Below are 17216 nucleotides of genomic sequence, written 5' to 3' on the forward strand. Positions count from 1 at the left end.
ATTCAAAACAGCTTCTTTCATATTCTTTTCAATAGGCTTTCCAAGGTAAACTAATTTTGAGAAAAAGGTGACTTGAGCATTAGCTCAAGATGAAAAAGTAGGGCCATTTTTCTCTTTGAAATTGAAAGTTACAACAATGGTTTTTTCTACATTGAAAGAAAGCCCAATATCTTTATATCCATCATAAAGCTCATGACGCGCGTTTTCACATCCACCAAAAATACGGCTTAAATTCAAAACGTCATCTGCAAATGTCATTAATGAAAAATTAAATCCACGGTAAATACAACTAAAATTAACAGAATTTTGGGCATGTAAGACAGAGTTATTAGATAAAGACCGTGAGGTAAGGCCACCCTGATGGACTCCTTTTAATATATCAAAAAGGGAAGATCCCTCCTTTAACTTTGCCTTAAGGTGATGGTACATGTACAGAAGGCACTTTACTATGCAAAAACTTACCCCTATTTTATACGCTTGAAGTAAAACTTGGAAAAAATAAATGCAAGAGTCGAAAGCTCGAGCAACATATAAAGCACAAAGGATAGTATAGAATCTACTTTTTTCTGCATCAGCAAGAACATTCATCAAAGCAAAAAGGACATGCTCTCGGCTAATACCTTTTTGGTAACCCAACTGGTTGGGTGGGACATAACACTTAGAAATAATTTCATCCAGAATAACTGACTCGAATAATTAAAAATAGTACAAGAATCTGTTATTGGTCGGGACAAATTTCACGCTGTAAAATTGTTTTGCCTTTTTTAGGGATAGGGGTTATTTCACCAACCATAAACTGATAAGGAACATCTCCATTTCAATAGACATTTGAAAAAGTAAACATAAATGATTATAAAGAAAAGCACTCGCATAATCAAAATGTCTGGTGGTAATTCCATCAACTGCCGTGGCGTTTCATTTCTTTAGTTTTTTACAATAAAATGATGGATCACTTGGCTCAACTATAAATGTCAAAGCTTCGTGTTTTTTCTGACAAGCACATGAATCTTTTTCAAATTTTGATTCAACAGCAGGATTGGGAGAAAAAAACTCATGCTTATAATAGTTTGTCCACTCAGGCTTAGGAATATTATTTGCACAAATGTATTCACAAGGGCGTTCAAATTCCTCCAAATATTCAGCAAAGTTTTAGAAGACTTACACGTGGACATAAGGGAGGTTTTTTTTTACCAATCCTGAATTTGAGAGCCTTTCTTAACCCTCTTGCACGGGACAGGTGAAGCTTCAGCACTCTTTAATGCATGGTTTATTTCTGCAAGATAGGTGGTAAGTCCAATGGCTATTTCTTTTTCACTAAGGCCCGAGTGTGTGCACAACAAATGACAGGGCACTTCTATTTTATTTAACATTTTGTCCCATTATAAGCGAAACCTCTTGTGGGTAACTTTTTTCCAGTCTTTTATATAAAACCAATTTTTATCTGGCTGTTTACAAGCCTTAAACGAAGCATTTAAACGAAGCATCCGACTAAAAGCCGTCACTAATTACCTCGACAGTTTCACAGGGGAATGATGCAATAAAATGATCAAGTTTAGAAGTTGCTGACAGGACACCTATAATTGTGAAAGTTTCTGTTTTGGTAGCAACTGAGTAGAAAGGGGGGGAACTAAGAAGGAGTTGGGTTCTGGGCGATGAACTATCTATTAAGTCCCAATTAAAGCCGCCTGCGATCAAAACTCGAGCATTTGGGCACTTTGAAACTCTCTTGAAAACCAACATCTGGTCTTTTTTTAGACACAGAAACTGTGGCATCACGTACCCCAATGTACTATTGGAGTTTCTAACTCCTTTTTGGCATCATTCCAAGAATATGCATTCGTGGTTCCAAGAATTTTTTTGATAATCATTCATGTTGTTAGTGAAACAATGCAATACATCCTGTAACAGCGGTCACATCTGGTCTTTTGAAATAACAACTGAGTCAACTCTCATTGATTTCCATTGATTTTTTTTTTAATATTTTTTTGGGACTTTTTGGAATTTAGAATTTTTAGAACTTTACTATTTTTCTCGGACGCCAAGAATCTTTTGGTATATTTCCGAAAATTTAAAGAATGACCCGTTATCTGGTATGGCGTAAATGCTGTCGTAGTCCATACTCCGATGCACTATTGGAGTTGCTAACACCTTTTTGGCATCATTCCAAGGATATGCATCCTGGTATCCGATAATTAATTGGCATGTTTCCAAGAACTTCAAGAATGATGCGTTGTTTGGTATTGCATAATGATTCATGTTGTCAGTGAAACAATACAATACATCCTAGGATAGCTTTTGTATCTGATCTTTTGAGATAACAAGCGAGTCAACAACATTTTTAGCTTCTAAGCAGTTTTTCTATTTTATATAAAAAACATGGGGGGGGGGTTAGAATTTTTTGGTACTTAGAAGTATTCTGAGCACCTAGAATTTCTTGGTATGTTTCCTAGAATTTCAAGAATGGTGCGTTATCTGGTATTGTGTAATTATTCATGTTGTTAGTGAAACAATACAATACATCCTCTGACAGCCCTCAAATCTGGTCTTTTGAGACAACAATTCAGTCAACTATATTTTTAGCTTTTAAGTAATTTTCAATTGATTTAAAGAAAATTATGTTGTTTCTTTTGGGACTTGTTTTGTTTACTGGTTTGGACTTTCTTGCTGTTATTGAAACGACATAGGACTTTCAATTTTCTTGTTTTTAGTAAAACAGTATCAGTCATCTGGTATTGCCTAATCTTTCATATTGAAAGTGAAACAATATAATACATCATGTGACAGCCCTCACACCTAGTCTTTTGGGGCACAGTTACTGTTGCATCCCATATCCTGATGTACATTTGGAGTTGCTAAAACCTTTTTTAGCATCATTTGGCATATCTCCGAGAACTTCAAGAATGATTTTTTATTTGCTATTGCGTAATCATTAATGTTGTCAGTGAAACAATATAAAACATCATGTGACAACCCTCAAATCTGGTCCTTTGAGATAACAACCGAGTCAACTACAGCTTTAGCTTCTTCGTAGTTTTATATTGATTTTATGAAATTTATATTATTTGTCGGAACTTAGAGTTATTGTTATTTCTTTCGGAATTTTTTGGGGACTTGATTGAGGAATGATATATTATCTGGTATTGCGTAATTATTCATGTTGTCTAATGTCGTCTATTAATAGACATTCGCAGGTGGCATCGTTTTTATTTTCCTACTACAGTGCTGCCATTTTTCTCTCTAAAGCTATCGATGACACCACAACTGATTTTTCGCTTAGATTACAATATACTAACTGATTTTTAGTTTGTTTCGTTGGGGATCAATAAGCGTGAGATTAATATTTTTAGAACATACAAAATAGGATTCATAAAATATAAATTAATTCTTAAAAACTTTTTATAAACTATTAAGAACTATTTTTATGTTTTTTTAAAACTGTTTTTTTTTTTTCGGAAGAAATATTTTGTGTTTTGTAAGAAGTATTTTGTGTTCCGTTAGAAATGTTTTGTAACAAGTATTTCTTAGAACTATTTTGAATGACTGAATGAATAAATTTATTACCTACTTTAAAGCTAAGAAATCTCAAGAGGAATAATGAAAGAAAAGAAAAAAAAATGAAATGTACATTAAAAATACAAAAGATAACTATTAATAAAAAACACCAATAAAAAGAGTCAGTACAGCGTAAATTATATATTATACAACCGAAAAATTATACTTCAAGAAAATAATACATAAGAACTATTGTTTGGATCAAGGGAACTTTGGAATTTATTTTTTCGGTCAGTAACGTTTGTAAGAGGACCTATAGCTCGACATTTTGAGAATGCTCTTGAATTTTTAGCCTAAAGTGGGAGATTAAGGAAGTACTTACAATATTTATAATAATAATAACGGATAGGTTTTTTATCTCCCTCCGACAGCATTAACCAAAAGGCAGGTAACGACAGAATATGTGCCATAATATAAAAGTCTGCAACCAAAAACAGTTGAACAATAATCTACTACCAATAAGGACTCCTTAGGTATGGCGGGCTTTTTCAGCAAAATGACAAATAAAAGCCAAACAAGTCAGTTTAAGATTTGACGCAATTGGCAGGTGAAGATAAGTGATAGTGCTAGAAGTGGCGGAAAACTTATCACCGAGCCGAACAGGTATGTAAGAAGGCTGTTTAGAACGGGGGTCAAACACAAGTATTTCACTTTTACTGTCATCAAACAGTTCGTGGTAACGAACTGTGGAAAGGAGCGACCCGGCTCAATAGTAACCAAAACTCTAAAAAACTGAATTTTGATACCAATAGTTACATCAAAAGAATAACATTTTAATGTTTTTTTGAATATATAAGTTTCACTAAGTTTAGTCTTACATATCAAAAGTTACAAGCCTGAGAAAATTTGCCTAATTTTAGAAAATAGGGGGAAACACCCCCTAAAAGTCATAGAATCTTATCGGAAATCACACCATCAGATTCAGTGTATCAGAAAAACCTACTGTAGAAAGTTCAAGGTACTATCTCCTAAAATGTGGAATTTTGTATTTTTTGCCAGAAGCATGTTTATTTTTTATTTTTTAATTTTTTTTCCAGGGGTGATCATATCGACCCAGTGGTCCGAGAATGTTGCAAGAGGGCGCATTCTAACGGAAATTAAAAGTTCTAGTGCTCTTTTTAAGTGAAAAAAAATTGGAGGGCACCTAGGCTTCCTCCAACGCACATTTTTCCCCCAAAGTCACCGAAAATAAATTTGAGATAGCCGTTCTGTTCAGCTTAGTCAAAAACCTTGTAACAAAGTCATTGGGGACGACTGTAGCATCAAATGAGTAGCATTAAAACTTAAAAAGAACATAAAATATGACGTTTATAAGGGGGTTCGTCTTCTTCACAATACCTTACTCTTTACGATAAAGTATTTTTAGTAAATTTAATTATTTTTTCTACGGCCTTTGTGATTCAGGAGTCATTCTTAAAGATTTAGGATAAAATTCAAGCTTTAGTGTAAAGAGCGATGTATTGACGAGGGGGCGAACCTCCTCATATACGTAATAAAAATATACAAATATAGAAGTTCGTTACGCAAGTTAATTAGTAAGGTACGTATGTTTATTACTAACAAAAATGTTCGTACAAAAAAATAATAAAATCAAGTTGCATTTTTAAGTAGCCAAAAATTGGAGGGCAACTTGGCCTCCTCCCCACCCCTTTTTCTTATCAAAATCATCGGATCAAGCCTATAAGAAAGCCATTTAGCAAAAAAAAAAATAATATTCAAATTTCGTTTTAATTATTCATGTGCAGGGAGCCAAAATCAAAATATATATTAATTCAAAAATGTTCAGAAATTAAATAAAAAAACAAGTTTTTTAACTGCAAGTAAGGAGCTATATTAAAACTTAAAACGAACAGAAATTACTTCTTATATGAAAGGGGTTGTCCCTTACTCAACGCCTCGCTCTTTACGCTAAAGTTTTTTTTATTGTTTAAAAAAGTAGAGTTGGGACAGAGTCAAACTTTAGCGTAAAGAGCGAGGCGTTGAGTAAGGTACAGCCCCTTTCATGTACGAAGTAATTTCTGTTCGTTTTAAGTTTTAATGTAGCTCCTTACTTGCAGTTGAAAAAGACTCTTTTTTTTATTAAGCTAAAGACCAATCTTATGATACGAGATTGCCTCAGGATATCATCAGCATGATTAATAACGTAACTTTGCTTACAAGAAACGCACAACTCTGTAATATGATCTGCTGTGCCCCAATAGCACTATTGTCATATTAAGGAGGGGAGGTCCCCGCATAAAACCCTTGTAAACAGGAATCAATACTACAGGCCTATTAATCAGAGTAGATGCCCCGGAAAATTTTATCTTTACTTTTAACTTACGATATAGATCTCTAAATGTTACAATAATAGACCTAGACAGACCAGGCTGAAGGGCGCTTAAAAGAAGCTGCACACGTTTTCCGGAGTCTAAAGCTAGCCTACTCTCGTGGGTAACCAATATAAGCTTTCCCCTCTTTTCATCACGATCAATCAGCATGTGTGCAAGAACACGATGTACTATGTCTCCAGAAAGGCCTACTTTAAAGCTAAACTGACGATCGGGAGTAGAACACGAACTATATTTCATAGTTTTTGGCCTTTACATTTTTCTTAGAACCGGACTGACTGTACCTATTGAAAAAACACCAGGCACTAATCCAGAAGAAATAAACATCTAATAAAATAATGTAAAATGGCCAGCGAGCTTAGAACTACCATAAAACAAGTGTAGACCTTAGACCTTGTCCACACCTCTTGAATACTTTTTATTTAATTTCCTTATAATTATTTTCACCGTTGACACTGACACTAAGAAACAAATAAAATGGTCCAAACGGTGGAGTGCAGCATCGAGCTCTGATTCATACTTGAGTGATTGATTTTAAACATCAACAACAAGAAGACAAATAAGCAATTCTTTTTGTAAGACAGTGGAATTCTGTATTTGAATGAATATAAAGACCGTTTGTCCAAGAGCCTTCCTCCTCAAAATATAAATAAAAAAAGATTTATATTAAAATACGATCATCAAAAATAAAAAGAAAAGGTTTAAAATAATCCTATCGATGCTTTGGTCACCTTTACCTGTAGATATTGCTGGTACTCTGGTCGCCACTTCTTGCAGCAACTCAAAGTTTCCGTAAAAAGATTTGTTTACGATATATTTAACTGGTGTAAGAGTTGAATTTGAGACTCCATGCATAAATGGGTGGCACGTTAACCAACAAAGTTATCAATCCATGTTTAACAGTTTGTTCTTAGTAATATATTACTAATGTTTTACAGAATTTCCTTATTAAATTGGGCAAATCAGAATACATAGAACACCCCCAAAGCCTGTGAAGTTACTTTGTTATTTGCTTATTTCTCGCGCTTCTAGAAATCCCTCAAGTTTCAGTGGGATGAATAGCAGATAAAGCTTTCTTGAGGCTATTAAAAGGATAAGGAAATTTAAAATATATTGTCATTAATTAATAAAAGTGACCTTCACAAAGAAACAATTTTTTTTGCAAGTATACTTTGTTTTTTTGCTAAGCTTGTCTTCGATTATTATTTTTTACACTGGTGATGTAAAATAACAATTAATATAGTCAATTTTTCATTTTGTTAGGAGAATAGGGATTTAACGAGATTTTATAGGGACTAACCCTTTGAAGCAAATGACGAAAAGTCATGTAAGATTCTCTTAAGGAAACTTTGGGGAACTGACCCTTTAAAAAAAACTTAGGAAAACTGAGCCTAGCCCTTAGATTTATTTTTACTGATGCTTTTACGCTCTGTTTTTTTTTGTTAAAGATGAATTTACTCGACACATAATGAGTCACACGAAATCTCGTTAATTTGGAAAAATAATTGAATCTGAATAAACAGTTTCAAAGGTTCTAGAAGCAATAAACTTCAGCTTAATACAAATCTAGGGGATATCAGGGTAATGAGCTTTGGTTTAATACATATCAACCTTAGGGGACATACTCCTACTTCTGGAATGACATCCTTGTGGGTGAAACTATTTGAATGTTTATTTCGGACGGTCATAATCGAGATATGATTGGAGGAATAATTTCAAACGGCCCTCTATTAGAAACGGTTTGAGGTGTTATTTCGGATGGTACAATGATAAAAACAATTCGAGGTTCTTTCCGCATGAGAGTACATACAAATTCCAATACCATTAATTTTTTGTCCATTATATACACCAGCCTATTACAAGGGTTATTTAGTGTTATAGCAGGACCTAGACAGGCAGGGGTGGATCCAGGGGGAGGGGAATTTTCCTGGCACCCTCATTTGCATTCCTTTTTTTTCTTTTTTTACTCTTTTTTTAAGTATACTTGTCATTTTGATCAATTATTCGTAGGTGATTTACCCAATTATCAACAAAAAGCCAATCTTTCCTATGAATGGAAAGAGCAAAGTTGAAACTTAAAACGAATAAAAATTATTTATCTTCAGCCGGTTCAGTATATATCTGCAAAATTGGCATTAAAATCTTTGACTGCTGCAAAGATTTTTCTATGAACATGAAACTTTCCCTTATTTCACAAAAATTGAAACACCTGTTGAACATAAAAGGGGTGTCTTCAACACGTTCCATAAACGTGGTAACACAGTTATAGCTATTTGTCTGTTCAAAATGACTTATGCAAAAGTAACCTTGTAGCTAAAATTTCAAAATGGATAAAGATAAAAATCAGGACACGAGCATAGAATGGATCAGAGACGAAGATTTCTCAGTGTTTCAACTTGATACCCTCATCCGTTCCTGAGATATAGCTGATACGCCTTTTTGACAATCTACTTGACAACTACTGCTTACTACTGCTAAGGTTAACAAGAGCTAGGAGCTCATATGGCACTTGTGACGATGGATCCGGTTGAGATTTAAAATAAGACATCTGAGTTACGAGGACCTTCTAAATATGAAGTTTCATGAAGATCCGATCACTCCTTCGTAAGTTAAAAATACGTCATTTTTCTACTTTTTCAGAACTACCCCCCCCCACAAATAGAGTGGATCCGTTTCAATTATATAAATCACGTATCTAAGACTTCTACTTATTTTTCCCACCAAGTTTCATCCCGATCCCTCCAATCTAAGCGTTTTCCATGATTTAGGTTCCCCCAAACTCCTCCCATGTCACCAGATCCGGTCAGAATTTAAAATAAGAGCTTTAAGATACGATATCCTTCTAAATATCAAATTTCATTGAGATCCGATCACCTGTTCGTAAGTTAAAAATACCTCATTTTTTCTAATTTGTCAGAATTAACCCCCCCCCCCAACTACCCCAAAGAGAGCGGATCCGTTCCGGTTATGTCAATCATGTATCTAGAACTTGTGCTTATTTTTCCCACCAAGTTTCATCCCGATCCCTCCACTCTAAGTGTTTTCCAAGATTTTAGGTTTCCCCCTCCCAACTCCCCCCAATTTCACCAAATCCGGTCAGGATTTAAAATAACAGCTCTGAGACACGCTATCCTTCGAAATATCAAATTTCATTAAAATCTGATAAGTTAAGTTCGTAAGTTAAAAATACTTCATTTTTTCTATTTTTTCCGAATTAACCGGCCTTCCACTTCCTTCCGGATGGTCAAATCGGGAAAACTACTATTTCTAATTTAATCTGATCCGGTCCCTGATACGCCTGCCAAATTTCATCGTCCTAGCTTACCTGGAAGTGCCAAAAGTAGCAAAACTGGGACCGACAGAATTTGCGATTGCTATATGTCACTCGGTTAATACCAAGTGCCATAAAAAGTAATAAGGTATACCTTTAGGGAATATTACGGGGGACATTTAACTAAATCAAAACATACTGTGTAAACACAGGTTGTCAAAAGACTGCATCAGCAGTATCTCAGGAGCAGCTAAGAGCTATTAAGTTGAAAGTCACAGGGCATGATGAGTGGAATATTTAACCAACCAAAAGATACTATGTTCATGCCTCTGCTACTACTTCTACTACTAACACCGCTAATATTATTAGTAAAAACAGTAAAAATAAGGCTAAGGGTAGTTAAGCTGAAAGTTTCAGGGAATCTTGGGGAATATCTAACTAAATGAAAATCCGCTATTTTCATGCAGGTAGTCAAAAGGACATATCAGGAATATTCCAGGAACTACTTAGGATACTAACTTGCAAATTTCAGGGTATTTTAAGGAGGGTGTTGAACTAACCAAAAGGTATACTGATACAACTGCTATTGCGTCTACTACTACTACGAAGGCTAAATGTATGAAGGTGAAACTTTTGGGGAATGTTTAGGGAGATTTTGAACTAAATCAAAACACACAATATGCAAGTAGGTTGTCAACAGAGTGTATTGGAAATACATCAATTCCAGACTGGCAAAATAAATTGAATAGCTCAGCTGAAGTCCCAAATACAAATAAATAGTAGCATTGGAAGGCAGTAATTTCAGATCCAGAGGAAAAAAGTTCCTCCTTTGTGATTAAGAACTTTTGGGTTTATTATTTCGAAAGGATTTTATTTTATGGAGCCGGGGGAGGGGAGCATAAAATTTTATTTTATGGAGCCGGGGAATTCTAAATATTTATCCTAGTATCCAGGATCATTCGTCTGGACGGCAATTCTTAGTATCCTTTGAGTCGTTTTTCTTATAACTTAATCCAGTATTCATTAACTATTTATTGGCTCCCCGTCCTCAGTTGGTTTCAGGGGTGTTTCTTGAATGAAACTAATTTCCATACTTTCTGCAACTTTCTTCGCCTCCGGGCCGAGATCATTCTCATTCTTATTTTGAGTTAGAGGGTAGATTTTCAAGTTTTTTGGTTTGCACTTGACTAAGTGGGCCGATTTGTATCTTTGTATCCCTCTTTATGGATACAAAATTTTTGTATCCCTCATAAAAAACTTATTTATTCGACGGTTCGAGAGTGATGAGAGTTGACTCAGACGCCATTCTCCGATAATAGACGAATCAAGAGGCAATATTTGTCTCTGGGCAAGAATGGCATTTAGTACATCTCTCCTCCAACAAACCCCATATTATGGTCATTTTATTTCTCTGAAGAATATATTTGTTTTTTGCATGTTTATTGTTTTACTATCATTAATATACTTTTTTATATTGATCATAAAATGTACGATAAGGTTAAAAAAAATCTTTACGATCCCACGTGACAAAATTTTATTGACATAGTACAGCCCACGTGACACAGTACATATACAGTTTAGATTATATACAATCAATCTTATCCTGTAGATTAACACTTAACTTAGCATGTTTTTCTTAAAATAAATGTCTTTATAATCTCTTCATATGAAAGATTTGAAGCAATATCAATTTCTATGTGTATTATAAATCAATCAATTAATATCTTTATTGCCCAATATGGCTTAGATATTAAGACAGAAAAAAAAAGACAAGAAGACACTCACAAAGAAACGTATACTACAAAGAATAGATTCAAATATTTCTACTAACACATAGCCGGATGGAAGCTGTTTGTCCTATCAAGCTAAGAAAAATAGCGACCACGACGCGTTTATCAGCTATATCAGCTCGGGGGAGGGAAGCATTCTAAGATTTTAGTACTGGTGTCTGGGTTCTCACTTGTTTCAGCCATGTTTCCCATTCGAAAGCACAAACACAGCTCGAAGAAACAAATGGCTGAATTCCACATTTTCCACCCACAGAGGTTGGATCCTTACCACTATCTTGCAAAAAAAAAACAAAGTTGAATGAATTGAAAAAAGGGCTACTCCTGCAACTTGTTATATACAGAGATTTTAGCATACATGGGGACAAAAAACATTCTTATAAGGAATCTTTAGGTTACAATTAAAAGTAGTCAAATTCTCCTTTTAGTTGACAAACCGATCGTAGAAGCTTTTACATTAAAAAAATTATATTTTCAGAAGTCAATGTGCTTCCTTTAGGATGGTAAAAAAAAAAAAATCTATTCTGGGGCTCTCAACTATTGTCATTTAGAGTTCTTTAACCCGTTTTGTTATTCCAAAAACTATACCATTACGTATTTCCTATATTGCTGTAATATCTATAACGAAACACCTGTCTTACTTTGATCGACTGTTTGAGCATGGCGCATACGTTACATTTGGTAATTTTAAGTGATTATCTTTTTGCATACCTCTTTCCTGTTTCTTGTTCAGTTATGACATAGTAGAAATGCCTTCAACTTTCTCTTTTTGGTATTTATCTTTCTTGAAATTGTTCACATCTGCCAGAATTTCTTTTTATTTATATTCTACAAAGCTTTATCGCTTTATAATTTACTGTCTTTCAACTTTTATCAATTTATTTTACTGTAAAGAAGCATTTCGGCATGAAAAATTGAAATATCTGGACTATAGTAGTTCACAGTCATTATTGCTAGTTTTTGACATTTTATCTGTAGTTTTCTTTGCTTTTCATTTACACATTTTCTGGTTACTTATTTGTATTAACTCGAAAAAGAAGTTTCTCATAATTTCCGCAGCATCTAAATTGATCAACTTAAAAAAAAAAAAAATTGGGATGCCCTAGTTGAGCATTGAAGATAGGATGGGTTGGGATGAGGAATTCTGGGTAAATAAGATAGTTAATAAAAAATTTTAAGTAGTTGAAGATTTACTTTTGATTGACTGTTTTGAAAATTGCTCTGAATGGCTTTGTAGGAGTATCTTCATTTATTAGGTCTTGCAAGGGGCAGTTTGATGTTGATAGGTGTTCTAGAAAAGAAGAGGTCTAAATACCAGGACGTTCTTTCGATTTACTTCGGGCACGACAACAATAGAAAATTTTCGAAGAGCCTGACGAGGAAACTAGTTTTTACCGTGTTCAGAGGGATTGTCATGTTTTTGGGGGTGCATTACTTGAACACTGAACTGAAGACGGGGGGGGGGGGTAATCTCTTATTAACAGGGTATTTCATGAAAAATTTGTAATTGCTTGAAGATGAAATTCTGCGGCTCTTTTGAAACTCCGTCCAAAGGGTTTTTTGAGTGTGTTCATTCATTCCCCATTCATAAGTCTTGAATGGGGAATGATTTTTTGACAGAGTAACCTACAGGAGAAGAGGCTTAAATCCAGGGATATCGTTTCAATTTCTAACCTGAGGGGGCAAGGATCTTCAGGGTAAAGATGAGGGTAATTGATGGGAAACTATGTTTTCACTGTAATCAGAAATCATTTCGGGTTTTTGGGGTGTATTACTTGGGTAGTAAACAGGGGGCGGTGGGGAGGAGCTCTGAGTCTGTTGTCAAATTTTGTAATTGAACGAAGATACAACTTTGATCTTGTCTTTTGAAAACCGATCGTCAGAGCTATGTGGAAGTATTTGGATCTGTTGTGTCTTGTAAGGGCTATGTTAGCTTTGATAAGGCGTTACTGTATAGGGCAGGCTAAAATTTAGGAACGTCATTTTGATTTTCTTCAAGGAGGACTACAAATAAAAATTTTCAGCATGATGGGAGAATTAAGGTTTTATCGTATCCAGAAAGATTTCTATGTCTTTGAGGACACACAATTTGAGTTTTGAACAGGGAGGAGTTAATATATTTGACCCCCATGATGATGTCACTGCATATAATTTTCAAACTTTTTAAGTGCAGTAGGAACTCTGTTTGTTCCTGCATGAAACAAATGCAGTCACACTCTTATAATCATATTGGATATGAAAAGAGTGTATATTTTTTTATTTTTGGTATAGTATGATGATATACCAAGCTCATCAAAATAAAAACATTTTATGTCTTCTTAGCCCAGGTTAGCTCTGTTCATGCCTTAAAACTGCAATTTTCTAAGATTTTTCTTTTGGCTGTTTCAAAATATTGAAGTTTCAAGAGCAGTAATATATTTCGTCCGTGTCACCACTTTAAATTGTGAAAATGAATAAGAAAAACTTAGTTAAATTTAACAATAATTTCATCCTTTAAAAATATACCCTTTTAACAATATGCTGATTTCCAAAGACGTCAAAACAATCAAATGAAAGATTTTGTTTTTGGTTGTTCAAACAATTGAATTTTCAAGGGCAGTAATATACATCGTCAGTGTTGCCACTTTGAATTGTGAAAATGAATAAGAAAACTTAGGTAAATTAAACAATAATTTCGTCATTTAAAAATACCTGGAGTCTACCAGCGTAAGGGCTTCCCGGAAGGTAGTTACCCTTCCGGGATTTCAGTTTTAAGTTAACCCTAGACACTACTAGTGATGGTAAATCTTCACAAATATTAAAAAAAAATTCAGTAAAGTGCAAATTTTGTTCTGGCCTCGGGAATGCATAAGGGTTTTGAGCACTACTCATGTTAATTTTTGCTCGTTTTTGAATTTGACTTGGTTATTTATTGTAATTTCTGTTTGTTTTAGATTTCATTTATTTATCGATGCTGATTTGTGATAGTTTTACACTTGGTAGATTATTTTATTTTATTTTTGCTCATTTTTGGTTTAATGCAGTTCTTTACTTTTCTTTGAAAAGATTGTATCGTGGAAAAAGTTGTTTAATTGATTTCTGTTCGTTTTATATTGCCAGACTTTTCAAAAATAAAAATAAAAATAAGGTAAAAAGAAAATATTAGTTTAAATCTTTTCAGTTTTCTTTAAAAAATTTATAGTTTGGCCTGATAATTCTATACTGGAGAATTTTTTTCAACAATTTTCAACAACAATCACCCTTTTATAAATCTGGACACAAATAGTAGTGTTTAAATTAGTTATTTACCTCCTCTAGTTGAACTGAAAAATAAAGCTTGATACCATTTGCAAAAAATCTATTATTCTCTTAGATAGCTTGAATACGCTCAAAATCTTTTGATTTAGTTAAATTTTAAGAGCAGAAGTAGTAATAGAAGTAGCCCCAAAATTTTGGACATTATATCCTCAGTCCTTCCTGGTATACTGCTGAGATGACTTATAGGAAATTAGCATACACACAGTGCTTTTTTATTTAATCTTAAGCCAACATTTAGTTTTTAAATATACTGGGCAAATTGCATAACTGTGGGGGGTTGACCAACGCATAAGCCCTAGAGATAGTCACAAGATCGTTCAGCAACGCTGAACAAAATGGCTATCTTAAATTTTGATTGGAAGCTTTTGTAAAATTATGAGCTGAAGAAGAGGTTTGATTGTCCTCCGATCACTTTTGTCTCTTAACCGTCTTTAATATAGTTCATCAATCTCTGAAGTTACTCCTTATGGTAAACATTTCAGTTAGTATAGGCTAGAATTCATTCTTTATTATAATTTTGAAAATCAATTTCTGCTGGTTGCTAGCTACCGCTGCTAGCATAGTTATTCTTTACTATAATGAAAAAAGAAATCATCAACGCAACAGCACAAACACAGAAATAAACATACACCATAATAAAAAACATATAGACAAAAAAAAAACAGAAGGAGAAAGGAAGACTGTTTTCCTGTTTGACAAATTCCTGATATTCCTGATGTTAACATAGTACAGTCTAATGAAAAAATGCAGTTTTTTGTAAAAATTGATTTTATTTTTAAAATAATTTTTTTTTTAATTACAAAAGGTTTTTAACCCCATTAATTTCCTTTAAAATAAGCGATTAAACAGCTCTTTGCAATGTTCCAGTGCCTCACTTTCTGAGGAAAAGAAGAAAAAAAAAGATACCGTATATGTAGAATATCGTGGTTGCAGCCACTTTTATTGATTTTCCAACCCAGAGTATTTCCCTTGTTGTTCAAGCCAAGGGACGGTAAGTTTCCTGTACAGGGGTTTCAGACAACGCGGTTCTAATAGTGTATTTCATTTTTTGACCTGATTCTAGTCTTAGGAGTTAAGGTCTATTTCATTTTCTACTATGGGGCCTGATCGTCTCTTACTTGGTAGCTAGCTATCGCTGCAACCCGGATACCAAATTCCCAAGTACAATAAAATCTTACCCCTTATATTATTTGAAGCAGACGAAGCAAAAGTAGACTTATGCATGATCCAATTTTCCTCCGATAAAGCCTATCCATTCTTGACACGGTACTTTTCAAATGCAATAAAAGAATTGCCTTTGAAAAAGAATTTTCTTCTTTCTTTATCTATGATTTCTTTATGTATTTAAAAAAAAAGAAAAAAAACGGATAGAATTCCCTTACGATCCAGATTCCGATAAGGTATGGCCTTTTTGGCTTCCTAATCTCATCCAATAAAAAATTAGTTTTTTTTTTCAATTGAAAGTAAAGCTCACACAAATAACAGTTCAAATAGGGATAAATCCGTTTATTAGACAGTGAAAAAAAAGAAAAAATTCTGGATATTTGGATCACATACAGAGCGACCCTCATCAGCAGAAAACCACCTATAAATCAGTAGAGCTTATCTGGTAATAAAGGTTTCTGTGTGCATCAGCGAGATTTCCAGAATTTTATCATTTTTTCACTGTCTAATAAAAGGATTTATCCCTACTTGAGCTATTATTTGTACGTGATGGAAAGTCAGTGTGGTCTTCGAAAATGTCAAAGTAAAGAACAGCATAATAACTTAAAATGAAAAGAATAAAATCCGTGTGAGAGGGAGTTTAACTCCTTCTCAACCCCCCCCCCCCTCTTTGCGTTAAAGGTTAAGGGAGTTTTAAACATATTTTTTATTCCGATTTGTATTTAAACTTCTTATTCAAACTTTGAATAAGGTATAAAGAGCATTGTAAGCCCCTTCATATATGGAATAATTTTTAATCGCTTCAAGTTTCAATGGTGCTCTTTACTTTCATTCGAAATTTTTTTTTATTTAATTTCTGTCCGTTTTTAATAGCATACCCACTGTTATACTAAACACAACAAGGTCTAGCTCCCCCCCCCTCTAGAACTTGACTTTTTAAATCAGCGTTTACCTTTCGTATAGCAATGCTTCGAAAGAAATAGCTTATTTAGTGTATTTACATTTCGAAGCAAAGCACAACCATCCGAATTCTACACTTATCCCACAAACAGGATAGAAACAGGACTCCTTTTCTAATTAGAGGGAGATGAGGGGTATCCGTTAAATCTGGATGCTAATTTCTTTCACAAGAAATTTCCGAAAACACATAATCATGGTTGCAGCAACAACTGCAACCTAGTAAAGAACGAACCACGGCCCATGGTATCTGAAAGTTTTTACATAAACTGTGTAGTGAGAAAAAGTTGCCATTTGAAACTAATTTAAGACGTAAAATTATTATTTCGATAGACCTTAGCGATAAAACCTTAAAATGAAATTAAATCTATATGAATTTTGGAAGAGAGCCTTAAACCCCTCGGAAATGTTGTCAGATCCAAATGAAAAGTGCATCCTTATAGTTACACCATTGCAAGTGCATCCTGTCAGGCACTTTATAAAAATTATACATTACTTCTAAAAGTTGCATGATAGATGATCGTTTTTTTTTTTTTTGCAAATCCGTGTTGAGCATTACTCCTAAATTATTAAGTTCAGTATAATTTTGAATGTGGATTATTAATATCTCCGAAAAATTCTGAAAAATAGAGAACTGTTAGCTATTGATCTATAATTTTTAAACTCGAACTTTTTACCATTTATGTTGAACTACATGAAGATTTTCCGTCAATTTTTCAGCTTTGAAAATCAGCCTGATAGTAGTACGCAGAAAAATTTTGGGTTTTAAAATGGATGTTTTTCTCACGGGTCCAAAATGCTACCAGATACTGACATAAGTTAGTCTTGTGTAGTTGATCATTTCGGTTAAACAGTCTC

This window comes from Artemia franciscana, unplaced genomic scaffold, assembly GCF_032884065.1.
Source record: "Artemia franciscana unplaced genomic scaffold, ASM3288406v1 Scaffold_1322, whole genome shotgun sequence".
NCBI classification, from domain to species: domain Eukaryota; kingdom Metazoa; phylum Arthropoda; class Branchiopoda; order Anostraca; family Artemiidae; genus Artemia; species Artemia franciscana.